This window comes from Peromyscus maniculatus, chromosome 9, assembly GCF_049852395.1.
Source record: "Peromyscus maniculatus bairdii isolate BWxNUB_F1_BW_parent chromosome 9, HU_Pman_BW_mat_3.1, whole genome shotgun sequence".
Lineage (NCBI taxonomy): Eukaryota > Metazoa > Chordata > Mammalia > Rodentia > Cricetidae > Peromyscus > Peromyscus maniculatus.
In genome coordinates, this window is record NC_134860.1 from 59,003,368 (window position 1) to 59,021,245 (window position 17,878).

Genomic DNA, 17,878 nt, shown 5'->3' on the forward strand with positions numbered 1-17,878 from the left:
TTGAGCATGGGTCATTGTTAGTTTACATTATTTTTCTTTATAGTGTGTGTGTGTGTGTGTGTGTGTGTGTGTGTGTGTGTGAGAGAGAGAGAGAGAGAGAGAGAGAGAGAGAGAGAGAGAGAGAGAGAAAGAGAGAGAGAAAACGTGAGAAAGTATGTGTGTGAGAGAGTGTATATTAGAAAGTATGTGTGTGAGACTGTGTGTGACAGTGAGAGAGAATGTGTGAGTGTGTGTGTGAGAGAGAGAATGTATGAGAGTGTGTGTGTGTAAGAGTGTGTGTGTGACAGAGAGTGTGTGTGGTGTGAGCTGAGGCTGGTGCAGTCTGTGTTCCAGGACACACACCCACAGTCTGCCACACAGCGTCTTGTGCTACGGCAGAGGTGCTGTGACCGATGCTTCGTCAGCAGCCCAAGCTTCATTCTTCTGCAGAAAGTCCCATCCCGGGGCACTCGCCCCAGCCTGTTACGTGTGTGCTAAATGCAGGATTAGTGACGATGAGAAACGTGCCTGGTTCCCTGCACAAGAGATGATGTCTGAGAGAAAGGATGCCAAGCATGGATTAGAAGCAAGACTGTGGGAAAGTGCTCAGGACGCCGTGCTGGAACGGTGAGCTGGGGGCCTATGTCTTGTCCACAAACAAGGCTTTCTCTTGACTCACTTCATGCAACATTGTTTTGTTTTTTAGACCCAGCAGGAAACAGGGATCCACACTGTAAAATCTGAGAGGCTAATTTGGATCTGAATAAATATTTGTCAGATTGGAGGAAAGTGGAGGGCAGAGAGTTACTTCTCTTAAGCAGGAAGGATGATCATAGCTATAGAACTCCAGGCATTCTTCCCTGAGCTCCCTCTCACAATGCTCCATCCTTCTAGTCCATCACATGCTTTAAGCTCTCTGTGAGGTCTGGCACCTTTGAGAATGGAATAAAGTGGTTTTGGTTTTTTTTTTTTTGTTGTTGTTGTTTGTTTGTTTTTTGTTTTGTTTAGTTTATCCCATGCCTAGTTAGGTTCACATTTTATTTAGTGTGGTAGCCATCTTTCTGCTGCTATGACAAAATCCCTGAGAAAAACAAGTGAAAAGGAAGAACAGCTTATTTTGGTCTGTGATTTCAGAAGCTTCAGTCCATGGTATTAGACAGGTCCTGGGCCTCTGGCCCAAGGATGAGGTGACAAGGTGACAGTACACTGTGGTGGGAGCATCTATCAGAGGACACTGCTGGCCTCCTGGTAACCAAGAAGTGAAGGGAGAGGAAAAAACAGGGCCCCGATATCCCTTTAGAGGGAATGCCCAATGGCCTAACTTCCTCCCACCAGCCCTCCTAAAGGCTCCAAATATGGTGACCAAGACTTTAACACATGGGCCTTTGAGCAACATTTATCCAAACCATGATAACTGGCTGATTTATTACAAATGCATACAACATAAAGAAATGATTATTTAGAAATAAAACTGAGCTGTGAGGAATTTGTCTCGTTAATGCAAATTTCCCACATAATTTTTTTTGGTAGGAATGCAATGGGCACGTTGGGTTCTCATGAATATTTTGCTGCAAAGAAGAGAACATTAAAGCATAGAGGAGGGAGTGAAAAGCCCTAAAGAATTGATATTTATTTATTTATTTGTTTGTGTGGGTGACTGTGTTCGAATGTGTGTGTGTAAGTGTGTGAGAGTGAGAGAGTGAATGTGTGTGTGTGTGAGAGTGAATGTGTGAGTATGTGAATGAGTATGTGTGAGAGTGAGTGTGTGTGTATGTGTATGTGTGTGTGTGTGTGTGTGTGTGTGTGTGTGTGTGTGTGTGTGTGTGTGTGTATGATTCAGGCATGCCTCAGCACCTCTGTGGAGAACAGCACTTTTGGGCGTCAGCTCTCTCCCTCCTCAAGGCAGAGGGTCTCTCACATCTGTCATGCTTTGTGCCCCAGGCTCCCTGACCCCAGAGCTCTAGAGAATTCTCTCATCGGGGACCTAAGGTTGTCACATTTGTGCAGCAAGTGCTCTTACCTACTGAGCCCTCGTGTTGGCCCCAAACCTGATTTTTGAAAGTTTGATTTTTAATGTAAAATCCCAGCACCTTATTTATTTATTTTTTAATTTTTTGTCTTTCAATCACTTGTAAAGGAAACAGAGAACATCTGGTCAAAATTCCACCCAGCGATATAACCATGACACAAAGCTGCATCACACACCAGCAATGCCGACAGCCTCCATTCATGTGTGATGTTGCCAGACGGCACACTGCACAGTCCTGGAACCGACACAGGACCAAGGAGACCCGGTCACCATCTCAGATCAGTGCTGAGTCCACGCAGACTCCATTTTGGGCCATCTCATCTGAGTGGCAGCTGGGACTGACCCAAATAGCAGTGTCATAGCTGGGGCATCATCTTCCTCCCCAGGCCTCTGGTCACCAAGGCTCTTTTCCAGAGGTTTGCTCAGGCTAACCCACCTCTCACAAGGTTAATGTCATTGCATTATACTATCGTGGAAATTGGAAATCCTAACCCTTTCCATTTGCATACAAGCCCTGCAGAGGAATAGTCTTTATGGCTTATTCACTCAAAACTATACACGAGTCATTACTCAGAGAAATGCTTTTTACATCCAATTTCCAGGAACAAAGCTTTTTGAGACAGGGTTTCGCCATGCAACTCTGGCTGGCCTGGAACTCAACATATAGACCAGACTGTCTCAAACTCACAGAGGCCCACCTGCCTCTGTCTCCTGAGTTCAAGGATTAAAGACATGTGCCACCATGCATCTCTGGAAGAATTGCTCTTATTGTTTTTTAATTTTTTATTTGTTTTTATTTTTATTAAAAATAATTTTTTCATAGACTATATTCTGATAACAGTCTTCCTTCCCTTCCCTCCCCTAGCTCATCCCTGCTTCCTTGCCCACCCAAATCAAATCCCCACCTTTTCTCTCTCTTATTAGAAGCGTCTAAACAATTAATAATAAATAAGATACAAACAAACCTGGGGGTGGGAAGGAGCCAAAGAAAATCACAAGAAACACATCCACCTTCACACACACACACACAGAAACCCCATAAACACAAAATCAGAAACCATAACACATAAGCAGAAGCTCTGTGAGTAAGGGGGGAAAGCCCAGAGAAAGCGCTGTGAGACAAGAACCTCCAAAACTACCACTGAGTTCATCTTGTGTTTGCCCTCGACCGCTGTGTGTGGGGCCTGCCCTTCAGTGTGCCTTGTCCACCCAGTGAGACTCCTTCGAAAGTCTCTTTGCCAGGGGTTATCTATTGGAGACAGCTTCTGGGTTAGGGATCAGGGCTTGCATTCTAATTTTCCTTTCTGCCCTGGAAGCTCATCTGGCTAGACCTGTGCAGACCCTGTGCATGCTGCCCAGCCCTCTTGTGTTTAGAAGGCTTTGTTTTCTTGGTGTCCTCTGTCCCCTCTGGCTCTTACAACCTCTCTGCCCCCTTTTCCTCAGAGTTCCCTGAGCCCTGGGTGTGTGTGTAGGTGGCGGAGGTGGGGGGTGGGGGGTTGTGATTTGATGGAAACATCCCATTTAGGACCGAGTGTTCCGTGGTCTCTGACTCTCTGCACATCGTCCAGCTGTGGGTCTCTGTATTTGTTTCCATCTGCTGCAGGAGGAAGCTTCTCCGATGACAGCTGAGCAAGGCACTGATCTAGAAATATATCACCCCCCCTTCATCTGATCCTACCGATCCAGGTCCGCCACAGCCCTCCCCTTCTCAGGACATCCATAACTAGCTGTTCTATTTCCCCTTCCGCAGAGGAGCCTTTCCTTCCCCAGTCCTTTATTCTATACCTAACCTCTGTGGTTATGTGGGTTGTAGCCTGCTTATTGAAGGCTTAGCAGCTAACAGCTGCTTATAAAAGGATAGATAACCATATTTGTGGTTTTGTGTCTGTTACCTCACTCAGGGTGAATTTTTTTTCTAGCTCCATTATTTGCCTGCAAATTTCATGATTTTTTTTTAAATAGCTGAATAACATTCTGCTGTATAAATATACCACGTTTTCTTTATCCATTCTTCTGTTGACAGACATCTATGCTGTTTCCAACTTCTGGCTATTATGACTAAAGCAGCAATGAATATGGTTGAGGGCCCTGGAGACTGGGAAGCCTCTGGGGCTGCGACCCAGCCTTTGCGCTTCCTTTCTCCCAGGACCACAAGTGTTGCTGAAATCCAGGAGGGTCTACTCTGGCTTTTTCAGTGGTTCTCTGGGAAGCGTGGGTGTGTGTGGCCTCCCTGTATTGTTTTCAGTTTGCGAAGAAAGGGCTAGGAACCCGCGCTATTCTCAACAATTCCAGTTTGAGTTTGTAGCAGCAGCCACTTTGCTCTTAAAGTGATCCTGCAGCGCCGCCATGTGGCCAGAAGTCAGGTGGGCCGCTGTCCCTGAAGTCCGCAGCAAGCCTGCCTGGAACAATCAATCTTTGCAATTATCAACCATATCCTGGATTCCCTACTGTGGGCTCCCCACCCTCGGCTCCCCAGTTTTACTTCTACTTTCATGTCATATGCACGTGCATGACTTTATGTATCTGTATAAAGTCCAGGAACTACAAACGAGAGACACAAATGATACTTGGTTTTCTGAGACTGGGTTAACCTATTTAATACGAAGATCGCTAGTAGCATCCATTACCCACTCCCCTGCAAAACAAACAAACAAGCAAACAAAACAAAACAAAACAAAACACCAGAATTTCATTCTTTGTGGTTGAAAACAGATTCTACTGTTCAGATACATGCTCTATCTTCCCTATCCGTCCCTCTATTGATGGACGCTTCTCAGTTCCGTAACCCGCTGTCCTCAGCAGTGAGGTCTTAAACGCAGGCAAGCGCGTCTGTGAGAAGCTGACCTGGGTGGCTGTGGTAACACACCTTTGGCTGGGCCATATGGTGGATCTGTTGTGTGCAGAGCTCAGATGGCTCCTCTTTTGTCTGATCTTGCCTGTAACTCGAGGACCAGCATAGAGAAGAGGCTTCTGCCTCCTCAGGGCCCCAGCCCCTGGGCACCCAGCCCTAAAGTCAAAACACCATTGGAAAATTCAGGAGCCAGCAGTGGGCGCAAAGAGGGGCCGCTTTGCAGTCAGTTAACCAGGCCCGGGAGACTGGCAACATTCACTACCAACATGCCACCACAGGGAAAATCCAATCATTTCCCCAAACTGATTCAAGGGTCACAGGTGAGCATCAGACACAGGGCACCTACCTCTTGGACACACAGTCTGGGAGAGGCAGGTATGGTCTATGGAGAGGTCACATTCTCTTCGCAGGTGGAGTTCCTAGTCCCATGCAGTATGCATTAGAGATCCAGGCACCTGCCACGCATGCTCAGTCTGCAGGGAGCCCATGTTTTTTTTTTTTTTTTTTTTTTTTTTGCTGAAGCACATAGGGCACACCTGCTCCTCTGATGCATATGACATTTGCAACATTTTCTCTCTTAGGTAGACATAGGATTTCATTGGTCCACCCTGCTCTAATGTCATTGGACATTTCTCTTCCCACTGTTAAAATTTCCTCTCTTTTTCTGTCAGCTAGTGTATTATTATTTTTGACTTGGAATGATTTTTATGAGTAATAATTTATTTACTATATGTTGCAGATACTGAATGCAACTCACATTTTAAGATCATGTTCACATGATGTCATCAGCCAGAGTGTCACGAGCATACTGTTCTCCACACAGATTCTTCTGCTGCATTGTGTTATATTGTACTTTACTTCATCATATTCTATATACTTTCCTTTTTTATGTATTTTGAATTTAGTTTTCTATCCCTTCCTTCAGTATCCACTCTGGTTTGCTAATGCAGGTGAAAGCACTTTGCACTGTCTTTTTTTCTATGATTTCCGGCAACATTCAGCCATGAGATGGCTCAGTGGGTTATGTTGCCTGGTGCCAAGCCTGAGGCCCTGAGTTTGATCCTGGAAACCCACAGGGTGGAAGGAGAAGACCGACTAGAAAGTTGTCCTCTGTTATCCACATGGGTACTGTGGCACACATGTGCTCCTCTTAAATGAATAAATAAATAATGGGAAAAAATTAGAAAAGTAATGAATAATGGCATCCATTCACAGCTCATACTCAAGGAGTATGAATGTTTTCTAATATTTAGTACAATTATTTTAAAGGATGCAAAAGTATTATATACAGGGTATCATAGTGAATTAAAAGATGATATACCCTTCTGCACAGGATATAAAATAATAATCCATGAAAGTGCCCAGAACTACATTTTTTAACTAATTAATCACATGCCAGAAAGTTCATTACAGAAAGTTCCTTGCAGAGGGCATACCAAGTTGGGATCTGAGAAAAATATGACCTATGCCCAGATTTCTCGACACACAGTAATTTAAACAACCACCCATTAAACCAGCAGAGGTATTCAACTTAATCCCCACAAAAATCAAAGGAAGTAGTGGAGGAGATTTCAGAGTAATTTCCTCAGTGTTACTGTGCACATGGCTCTCATTTTCAGGAGACGGCTGGGGGGTTTAGGAAAGATGACTTTAAGTCTTGGTCCAAGTTGGCTCTTGATACCAGACTCAAGGCAGCCTTGGAGGACTTGTTGCCTCTCACCTGATGCACTGTCTGTCAAATGCACTTTCTCTTCAGGTCCAAAGCCGCCCCGCCCCAATGGCAGTGCTGGTGATAATGTCCTAAACAGAAAGACTTTGGCCAGGTAAACAGAAGGGTTGTTATTGGGTAAACAGGGGGCTAAAAGGAGGTTTCTGTTTGCCAAGAGCGTCCCTTGATCCTCCCCAAAGGTCGACTACCATCTAGTTCTGGGTCAACCCAAGCAGCCTGTATCAGCTCAAAGACCCCACCCTGCTGACTGTCTCATAAAATCCACTTGCTTTTCCACCATTTTGATTTTCTCTCTGCCCCACCCCCGCCCCCAGACGGCCTTGGCAGTTGGACCCCCAATACACTTGTCCTTCTAGCCATGGAGTGGTCCTGTTTGGTGCTTTCACTGCGCTTACACTGAGGACATGTTAAGCACAGACAGAGAAGACAGGCAGGCTTCCATGGCCGCTGAGCCTAGAGCCCTGCCTCTTAGTTCTGATTGCCGTAGGACGGGGAGGCACCATTGCAATTGCTGTTTAGTGAATGAGGAAACAGAATTACAGAGCTTAAGCAGTTCTTCGGGTGCAACTCCATGGTAGAGCACTTGTTAACGTGGATTCCACCATCAGCAACACACACACACACACACACACACACACACACACACACACACACACACCATCCAGGGTTGTCAAGCTGGTCAGGCACCCTGGGACTGCCATCTTGGGCTACACTGTTTCTTGCTCTAACATAGCTCCTCGGGACCTGCCTTGCTAATATTTTGCAGTCTTAGGAGTCCTGCAGTTGAGACGAGTTCTAAATTTAGAATAAAAATGACCAGAGTGCTTTCCAAAATTGGAAAACAAATTTTCCATCCTGCCTTCTAGTTTAAAATTCTTGAATTGTCTTTCAGTGGCTGGATGTTCTGCTCCAAGGATGCCATGCATTGACCTGCCATGGCCTGGCTGGTTTGAGAAGAAGACCTTGGAATAAGTAATGACCTGGACATTCAGAATAAAATAAATCAAGTTATAGTGGCAGCAGGTCAAAGAATTAGCATCATAAGCACCAAGCAGAGCCTGGCCAGCCATGGTGAGTATCTACAAGCAGGATCCATTAAGCTCACATAACCTGGGCAAGGGTGTTAGTCAATCTCATTGTATCCCCAAGAGGAGGAAGAGACAGCAACAGACTGAGCCAGGAGCTTTACAGATTTTAGATGATGTTTGAAAGTTGGTATTCTTATCTCATTTCACCACCAGAGAAGTACAGCTCAGGGAGAGAAAGCCAGCGGGCCTCGGGGCATAAAGGATTGACGTGGCCACATACACAGCCACATCTGTCTCCAAATCTCCCATTCTCTTTATTTATATTGCATCAACTGTTTTTTGGTGATTGATGCCCAACTCACATTTAAGAAATGTATTTTTCAGATCTCTAAAACTGTAGCTAAGATTGCCTATGATTTGAGCACAACTGTGAGTGTTAATAATGAAGCTGTGCAATGAGGCCGTGGAGAATGGGGTGCTAAAACTGTGCAGCTGAAGGGGACCTGGACTCACCTCACGGCTGGACTTCAGACATGGTCCTTCACCTGTGTGTTCACTAACAGTCTCATCATGAAATGGAGTCACGCAGGTATAATGGCATATACACAGTAAAAGCTTATAATGAAGTCTGTTACTTTGTATGCTTACTAAAAACATTAATAAAAATAGCACAGGAGGCCAGCAAGATGACGGAACTGGTAAAGGAGCTTTCAGCGCAAGCTGGAAAACCCAAGTTCAATCTTTAGAAACCTCATAAAGGAGGAAGGAGACAACTGACTCCACAAAGCTGTTCTATGACCTCCAGAGATGCTCTGTGGCACGCACCTATCCCCATCACATCCCACATAAACACACATTAATAAACAATTAATAATAAATAAATAAATAAATAAACAAATAAAGAAAACAAAATTTAAAGATAGCATGGAGGTAATGCATTTCACATTGTTAACTTGAACTCATTGAACATCAGCTGCTTTCTTGTTCATAGTAAAAGTTCACTAAAACCAAAATTATGATTAAAAGTTCACTAAAAGCAATTAACCCCTTAAGTGAGTTTATAAATTTTCTGGTGACTTTCATTTTGGATCATATTTTCCCCAAAAGTTATGAAAAATATAAGGAAATATACAAAGCTCGAGGTAAGATGATTTCCATTAAAATTCTTCTGTGTAACCTCATAGTCGCTGCAATAAATGGTTGTAATAACTTAGCAAAATGGAGCGATTCTTGCCTCACAGAGCTGAAAGTGTCTAATGAGATATTATATGTACCGTGCTTGAGACATTGCAAAAAAGGAAGATGTTAGCAAAAGTTCGCTATACCTATTGTAACTAATGATCTGGCTGATGGGTGCTGATTACGTATCAGCTGTCATCTATGGTGCTATTTGTGGATGATTACAGAATTCTGCCGAATTCTGTAAGCCCCATCTACTCAATAACTTAAAGAGGACTTGCATGGGTTCAGTATTAATAATCAATCTTTACCCATATGTAGCAGGAATCTTAAAAGTTCTTATTAATAAAATCAAACCCGAGGCCAGTTATTGGGGTCAATGCTGGTAGATCAGAGAGACAGAACAAGCCACAGCTAACCTCACCTGGCCAACTTCTCAGCTGGTCTTGTTTCCTCAGACTGGAAGCTTCTGTGTCCTCATCCAGAATGAATCTCAGCTGAACTGCTGCTCGAAAGCCTGAAGCTTAACCAGCCAGATGCTGCTAGTTTCTGGTCCTCACACTTTATATACCTTTCTGCTTTCTACCACCACTCTCTGGGATTAAAGGCTGGCTTTCTGGGATTAAAGCCGTGTGTCACCATGCTTGGCTGTTTCCAATGTGGCCTTGAACTCACAGAGATCCAGAGGGATTTCTGTCTCTGGAATGCTAGGATTAAAGGCGTGTGCTATCACTGCCTAACTAGTGGCTTTTCTGTTCTCTGACCCCAGATAAGTTTATTAAGGTACACGATATTTTGGGGAACACAATACCACCACACCCATGTTCAGGGTGGGTCTTCCTGCCTCAGTTAAATGTATTTGGAAACTCCCTCAGAAACGCACTGGGCAATGTGTTCCCATGGTAACTCTAAATCCTGTCAAGCCGACAAAGAATATAAAATAAGGAAGATGTGAATAATAGAAATATTTCCGAATATCAAACCCAACGACTGTGTTGATATTGGTGCTGTAAAATAAATTGTACATGTATGGTGTCTTAAGAACGATTTCCAATGGAGATGGGCTCCTTGCAGATACTAGTATCTGCAGAAGCTCAAGTTTCTCATATAAAATGGCTGCAGCTGCAAAATTGTTTTCTTACTGGGCCAACCCTCTTGGAGGTAAATTTTCATTTTGATGGGATCACGCAGAGATGCGCAGGGACCTGGGCTGAGAGGCTCCACACATCCAGATTAATTGCCCTCTGACCCCAGACACCAGGCTGAGCCTGAGGAGATGGACTATACCATCCATGGAAAGGGATGTCTGTGCAGCCCACACACGTGGGCTTTGGCTTGGTCTAGCCCCTTAACTAATGTGTTTGCTCACTCGGGGATACGTCCAGCCCCTAGTTGTTACTTCACCTGAGGTGGTGTCTGACATTCTGGTCAGTTAAAGAGCAGACACTGTGCAGGGTGTATAGGTGGAGACTCCACGCCAGCACTCTGGTGGCTTCCTGCTGTCTGCTAGTTGGTCCAGGTGGCCCCTATGGGATGCTGAAGTCAGCTGTACACCTCTTTTCTTAATCTTGCTACGATGGTTAATATTTATTATCAGCTTGACAAGAAACGAATTGTACTGTAAGGCCCACCATGATGACAGAGCCACCCCAGCCCCATGCCTTCCTGCCATGCTGGACTGTATTCTCTGAAATCACAAGGCAAAATTAGTCACGTCAACCTTGTTGCCACTGTCAGGTGTTTTTATCAGTCATGAGAAAAGCCAATGAGCTGTAAATGGCTGTTACATTGTCTTATTTGGGGAGTATGGTTAAGAAGAAAAGAACAGTGTATAGGTTTGCTGTGTAATGTTCACTGTGGATACAATCATTGTGTACATGCTCACCATGTACATGTTCACTGTGTACACGCTCACCATGTACATGTTCATTGTGTACATGCTCACTATGTGCATGTTCATGTTCACTGTGTACATGTTCACTATGTGCATGTTTGTGTTCACTGGGTACGTGCTCACCATTGCATGTTCATTTTGGACATGTTCACAGTAGATATTTTCCCTGTATATATTTCTGATCCACAGTTGATTAACTTCATGAATGTGGAACCCACAGATGTGGAGAGTCAATTACAGTTGTAATGTTTAAAGGTATAATATTTTTAAAACTGGCACATTCATGTAAACCTGATGGTGCTGCTGAACAAACTCACACTAGTCTGTTCAATTTCTACTCAAATGATACATATTTAAGATCATTTGTGACTTGCATCACATGTTTATCTGACTCCTATGAGTTTTCTTTTTAAGTACACAGGGAGGTTACTTACAAGGATGGCTGCATTTTTACATTTATGAGGTAGAACTGTTTATCATTTAATTGTAAATGTTTTCTCAGTAGAGAACTGAAGCTCACTAGAGTGCTACTGTTGTGCCCAGATCGTGACCCCCAGAGAGACCACCAAAGACAAGCATGCCGGAATGCAAAAGCAAGGTTTAATTCTGGATATCCAAAAGCAATACAAGCCTAGGCAGGGACTTCGTCCAATACATCCAACACAGTGGAGGCTGGAGGAAGCGCCCACCTGTCTGCAAGCTCAGTTTTTAAAGGGAAAAGTCACAAGGTTACATCATTTAGGGGTGCTAGTACAGGTACAATTCTGATTGGCTCGCTTCTAGGGACTTCTAGAAATTACTTCTAAGGGAGTGGTTGCCCGCCACCATTTCTCATTGGCTGCCCTCAGGTGGGGGCATTTCTGTGGTCAGTTACCCTGGAAACCAGGGAGAGGACATTCCATAGTCTGGCAGGCATTACCTCGTGACTATCTTGTGGCTCTGTACTTTTACACTTCCTGGTTTCTGGAATCTGAACTGACTGGTCTCAGTAACTTCTGGCCTGTTCCAGTAACTTATGGCCTGTAGCTAAAAGGAGCAGTCTTAGGCCTTTAGTTTTGGGGTGAGAGCATTTTGGTCTTATTTTGGTTCCACACTACTATTCATTTTCTAAAATAAGATTTGTAAACTGGATTACAAATTAAAGGAGAATCAGATTTTAAATCTTGTAGCAAATGAAATGAATATTAATTTTGAAAACAGAAATAGTATTTGAGTAATATTCTGGTGTGTGAAAACCTCTCCTGGGAATATTTAGCCATCGTTCCCTGTCACCTGCCTCTATGTAGCTCGTCCCCAGCACTTGGTAATCATGTACAGTTGTAGAGAGGCCACAGCTGCTGTTGAGACCCCCTTTCTCATGAGACGGGACTTTGCTGGGGCAGGGACCCGTCTTACTTCTCTCGGTTCTAAGGGGTCTCAGGACATTTGCTAAAGGAGTCCAGAGCAGAGAGCGGACTGAAGAGGGAAGGACCAGGGTTGGGGCAGGTGCAGAGGGGAGGCTGAGCCTGCTCTGACTGGCCTGGCCTGGTTTCTCAATGGCTTCTCCTTTGGGCTTCCCGTGATTCTGCAGCTGCTGTATCCCGGCCTTGGCTGGTGTTTTCCTAAGGGTGTCTTCTCTACATTCCAGACACTCACTCCCCGCTGAGTTTATTACAACACTCACCGGGGTGCCATTTGTAGAGGGTTTCACTGACACATGTCACTGTGTGACCCAAAGCAGCTGCTCCTGGACCACCTGAAGCCGAAGCCGCTGTCTCCGGGAAGCGACAACTGCTTCCTTCACAGTTTCAGAGGGAGTGTGCTGGTCCATTTCCTGCCACCATAGCTGATTACTACTGTAAGTGGAATAATTTGTAAAGAACAAAGATTTATTTGGCTCGTGGGTTTGAATGTGAGGGGACCTGAAGGAAGGCTGTCATGCCCTTGCCGGTGGGGACTCTCCAGGGTTCCATAGTGACAGAACAGCACACAGCAAGACAGAGTACACAAGTCCAACTCTCTCTCCCTCTTAGCAGAAAGCCACAAATCCACTGGGTTATCCCCCCATCTTTTTGGACTCTCTGAACCTTAGTCTCTGCTAAGGCATCATCACCGAACACAGTAGTTGGAGTAATTTCCCATTTTCTTTTTTTTTTTTTTTTTTTTTTTTTTTTTTTTTTGGTTTTACGAGACAGGGTTTCTCTGTGTAGCTTTGCGCCTTTCCTGGAGCTCACTTGGTAGCCCAGGCTGGCCTCGAACTCACAGAGATCCGCCTGACTCTGCCTCCCGAGTGCTGGGATTAAAGGCGTGCGCCACCAACGCCCGGCTTCCCATTTTCTAAACACACACAGAAATTCACTTTCCAATCAAGTTTTGAGAAAAACATTTAAACTAGAGCAGAAAGTAAAGTCAGGTGTGAGTATTTGGGTATAAATAATCTGTTCCTTATCCAGTGCGTTTATGTTTTTAATTTCAAGAATACTTTATTAGTTTCTGTACTCAAACCTCAGGTAGACAGTATCTCACATACTCAGAGCTGCATGTCACCCTTACACAAATGGGAAAAAATAAGTTTAAATTTTCAACACCAATATGGTTATCAATTTCTATGTAATGCTAACACAACATGATAAATTGGGATGTGTTTTGCCCAAGTTAACAGCATGGCTAAAATTTCAAAAATTCAAATTGTGTGTGTATGTGTGTGTGTGTGTGTGTGTGTGTGTGTGTGTGTGTGTGTGTGTAAAAAAGCAGTAGTATGTTATACTCCAGTGGCAGCAACAGCTTTTCCAGGTTTTGCAGTTATTTGAACAAAATTGTAGAGACACCCAGTGTCCTCCCTTAAAAGAAAAGAAAAAACAAAATCCCAGAGAACAGCACATTTGTTGCTGTTACCTGACACTGTTTTCAAAATTAGCTTCTTCAGTGGTCATCTGCAAAGAACACATGCTTGTAACATTGTTAACAGCTCTGAGAAAGCATGGCCTCTGGGCATCCGGAGGCAGGTGCAGGCTGTTTTACACCCGCTGGTGGGAGATGCAGGGCAGCGCTGTCTTCCCTGGAATGGAATCTCTGGAGACTTGGTTCGACTTCTCCAGCAGAGGGCACAGAGGATGGTGGGGCTCCTCTTTCGCTGCCTTCCACAAAGGAGAGCTTCTCTTCTGCTATCCCAAACCACAATAGACCACCCAACTCAAAAGTCCCTTCCCACTACTTCCTGTGTGTTTCTCTATCCATCTTCCTGACTTCCTCCCACTCTCAATGGCTTTGTGTGTGTGTGTGTGTGTGTGTGTGTGTGTGTGTGTGTGTGTGTGTGAGAGAGAGAGAGAGAGAGAGAGAGAGAGAGAGAGAGAGAGAGAGAGAGAGAGAGAGAGAGAACTGGTTGCTTGCCCTGCCTCTCAATCTATGTTTGGTTTTACTTAATCTTTTAAAGGGGTGTGATAAAGTTGAACCACGCCATAACTAGAAACAGGTTTTTATTGGAGATATTATTTTGGCCACTCCACATAGTTAAAAGGATATTTATTTAATGGCGTAACTCACAAATTAAGTGAAAGGTAGGTCGCAGGGTCTGGGGAAGGTGTAACACAGTCCAGCGGTGTTCTCTGGAGCTCTGCACAGTCCACCTTCACCGTTCAGCGTCCCGGCACAGAGAGAGCGCACAGAGAGAGCGCTGGCCCATCCAGCTCTCGGGTCTCCAGGCGCCTCCCCTGGCCCCGCCTCATAGGCGTGACAGTTGCCAGAGTCTCAATGGGGGTTGGAACTTCCAGATCCAAGCTGGAATGGCTGCCCACTACAGGTTTTTCCATTAAATAACACAATTTTGGGATTCACAGTGTAATCAAATATCCTGTAACAGTAGATGATGTGCAGGGGTGCCCATTATGGTAGGGGCATTCCACACATAGTCCCACCCCAAGAACAGAGCCATATTCACTCAATTGTGTTTACTCTCAACATGACAGGACCCAGAATCACCCAGGAGACAAGGCTTTTGGTGTGCCTGTGTTCTGGGGTTATGTAGGTTAGGTTCATTAAGGTAGGAAGACTCACCCCTAGAAGTGGGTGGCAACATTCCTGGGCTCGGGTCCTAGACTGCACACAAAAGAGAAAGCTTATCACTGCTCATCCACTGCTTTCAGCTTTCAGACTGCAGATCCAATGGAGCAGCTGTCTCAAACCCTTATCCCCTGGGGCTTCCTCTTCATGATGGACTGTGAATGAAAAAAGGAGGACATGGCTGCTCCTAGGTATGGTTGAGAGACGGTTTGCTGTAGATAGAAGGGAGACAACAGCCAGAGGCCACGGTGTAGAAGTACTGGTAGATTTGATATCTTTCAGTGGCCCTGTGGGAAGGGACAGACTACAGCAAGGCAAGAGTGCCCTTTCTGAAGCCTCTCCCCAGAGACATCATTTGAGCCAGTACAGTCTGGAGCTGGCAGAGCTGAATTAGGTAATTTCCCCAAGGGCACAGCAAACGGGACCTTCCAATCTCTGGAGCTTTAGCTGGTCTACGCTCCCCATTCATGGGACGCAGCAGGATGTTCTACCTGATGCTATAACTAGAACACAGTGCACCCAAGGACAGTGGAGCAGATCTACACACAAAGCTGGGTGCTATTGGGACTCCATGCCCTGGTTCGTGAGAAGCAGACACCTACGGCCCCGGTGTGGTCACTATTACATTGACAGGAGCAATTAACATTGGCACCAGTTTATAGCTGTAGAGCATTTTACAATGTGCAGCCCATTTTGAGTGAATGCTTTTTTTTTTTTTCTTTTTTATATTTGGAACCACATGTCCACATGTAACAGTGAACAAAGGCACCATGGGATGTAACACACGGCGTGCTGTTTTATCTGCAAATATGGTACTATCATCTAGCTATCACCTATCATCCGTCCATCTGTCCATCCATCCATCCATCCATCCATCCATCCATCTTGGGACTAGTTATCCTTGAACTCACTCTGTATGGGAATGACTGAGTTCTTAATCCTCCTGCCTCCACCTTCCAAGAGCTGAAATTACAGACAAGCATCACCACGGCAGCATTTTGTTTTATTTTAGGCATATTATAGAATCTTCAGACTGGGCACTGTGTGTTCAGAACTCTTCACGAAGCGGAGGAAGCCCATGTGAGAGGTCCAAGGTCCCCCAGCTGCTGTGGGAGTGTCTTGGTTTTAAGCCACGTGACTTCCTTAAAATTAATCTTTGCAAACCGAAGAAAATAAAGCTTCCATCGTGACTCTTTACCTCAGGGACCCATAACACTGCGTCTGTGGCATTATGGCATTATCTGAGGCTGATCTGGGTCTATCTCTTTAAAAAAAAAAAAAAAAAAAAAAAATGCAGCTAGGTAGGGGGAGCTGTGACTGCCGCACTCTCCTGGCCTTGCGCTGGATGCAGTGGCGGTCATGCTGGGACCTGCTGATGGTCCAAAAGACACACAAAGGCCCAGCGGCCGGGTTGATGACGGCCTCCCCGAGTCTCTGGGGGTCCCTCCGGTGCGTCTAGTCTAGGAGCGGCGGCATTGGACGCTGTGTCCTGGTGGAGCCGGGCGGCGCAGTCGCCCCTGCAGCTGCTGTTAGCCCGAGGCTGTGGACCACTGTACTCAGCATCTGTGCCCGGGGAGGACAGAGCAGCTCCAGCGTGTGGGGCCGCGGTGCACCGGTGAGGAATTGTTACTTACCATTGCACCCTCGGGTGGGGGCGGCGCCAGACTGCTTCGTGGTCTTAGTTTCAGAGGGGCTCTGACGGCAGGCTTTGTCTTTTTAATTTCCACTCCATATTGTAGAGGGTGGTCACAATGGGCCCACTGCTTTAATGAAGAGTGGGGTCCGGACTCTTACACAGTGGTATTCTCAGAATAGTTTATTGCTTCATCTGTAGTCGCCCTAATTTTAGTAGCAAGTTCTTAACCAGCCCGTTTCTCGGTTACCTTATATAATGATACTCGGAAAGCCTTTTGGTGAAAACCATTTTCTCATTTTCTTTCGTTTTAGTAAATAATTAAATTCTTAGAAAGAGTTCTGTAATTTTAGCAAAATTCTCTCCTGCTCTGCTGTCCTCTTTGCTTGCCAGTGTTTTCCTTAAAACAAGGTCAGTATCTCAGTCAAGAGTGTTGCCTTCAAGCCTAATATGAGGATAATTTTGGCTTTAATCTTCCTCCTTGTGTCTCTGAAAATGGAAAAAAGTCTCTTCCATTTCAGCCACAGACAGGGTCGGGGTTGATTCCAGGTGTTTTCCAAGCACAAGCTGTCACAACCCTGCATTGATGGGAAACTCTTTATTTCTGCACCAACCCAGGTAATTCACACTCAGACTCATCTATTGGTCATACGACAAATTTGTAAACTGCCCACCGGCAGCCAGATATGTATTAGGGCGGTATGAGTGTTCCCCTGTCTCCCGAGTTTCACTGACGACTAACCAGCTTTCTTTCCTTTGTCTTGCCACTTTTCTCTTTATCCTTTCTCTCTCTTGGCTTTGGCTGCCCAAGTTTCCCCCCTATGACCCTCAAGACTTCCTCTTTCAGAGGAACCAAGCGAGCTTATTCCATCTTCCTGTGCCGCTCCTGTTTTGCTCAGCCTGTAAGAACAGCTGTAAGAACTGTTGGATGCTGCTCTGATGTTTCCTATTCTTCACATAAGAAGAAAAACCCAGTCACAGCTTTTGAAAAACAAAGAAGGTTTACAGGAGGTGTCCTTTGCTTTCTGCCAGACTGGCCCTCAGCAGCTCCGGACTCAACCGTCGGCTCAACTGATCTTCATGCCACAGCCCCTAAGAAGTCACAGTCTCTGTTTCCTTCTGTCCAAGACACTGACGGTCATTGCTCACAGGATGGTGGGATCATTGAGACACCAAATGTTTGGGAAGATAGCTAGCTTGGACTAGGCAGAGTGTGGCTAGTTAGTATTTGACTCATTCCCATTCCATCCATCCATCCATCCACCCATCCATCCATTCATCCATTCATCCATCCATCCATCCACACACACATGTCTATCTACTCATCTATGAAACAAGCTAAATAACTTTGCATATTAGTTCTACCTCAAAAACTGAATTTAGAAATGGACTTTTGGCTGAGTGCATCTTTAAAAACTCTTGCTTTGGGCTAAGTGCTATCCACTGTTCTACCAAGCTGTCTTTATGTCTTTGACCTATGAAAGCAATGCTGAAATTTCCTCACTGCCACAGGACTGT

General features: G+C 45.1%; 1 protein-coding gene across 2 annotated transcripts in view; it reads left to right on the forward strand.

The window, feature by feature from the left end:
- Positions 1-16,062: 16,062 nt before the first annotated feature.
- Sacs (sacsin molecular chaperone) overlaps positions 16,063-17,878 on the forward strand; it is an 88,033-nt gene continuing 86,217 nt past the window's right edge. For both annotated transcript variants that reach the window (XM_006986324.4, XM_042284976.2), the window contains exon 1: positions 16,063-16,342. The gene's annotated coding sequence lies outside the window, so the exon portion shown is untranslated. The remainder of the gene's footprint in view (positions 16,343-17,878) is intronic.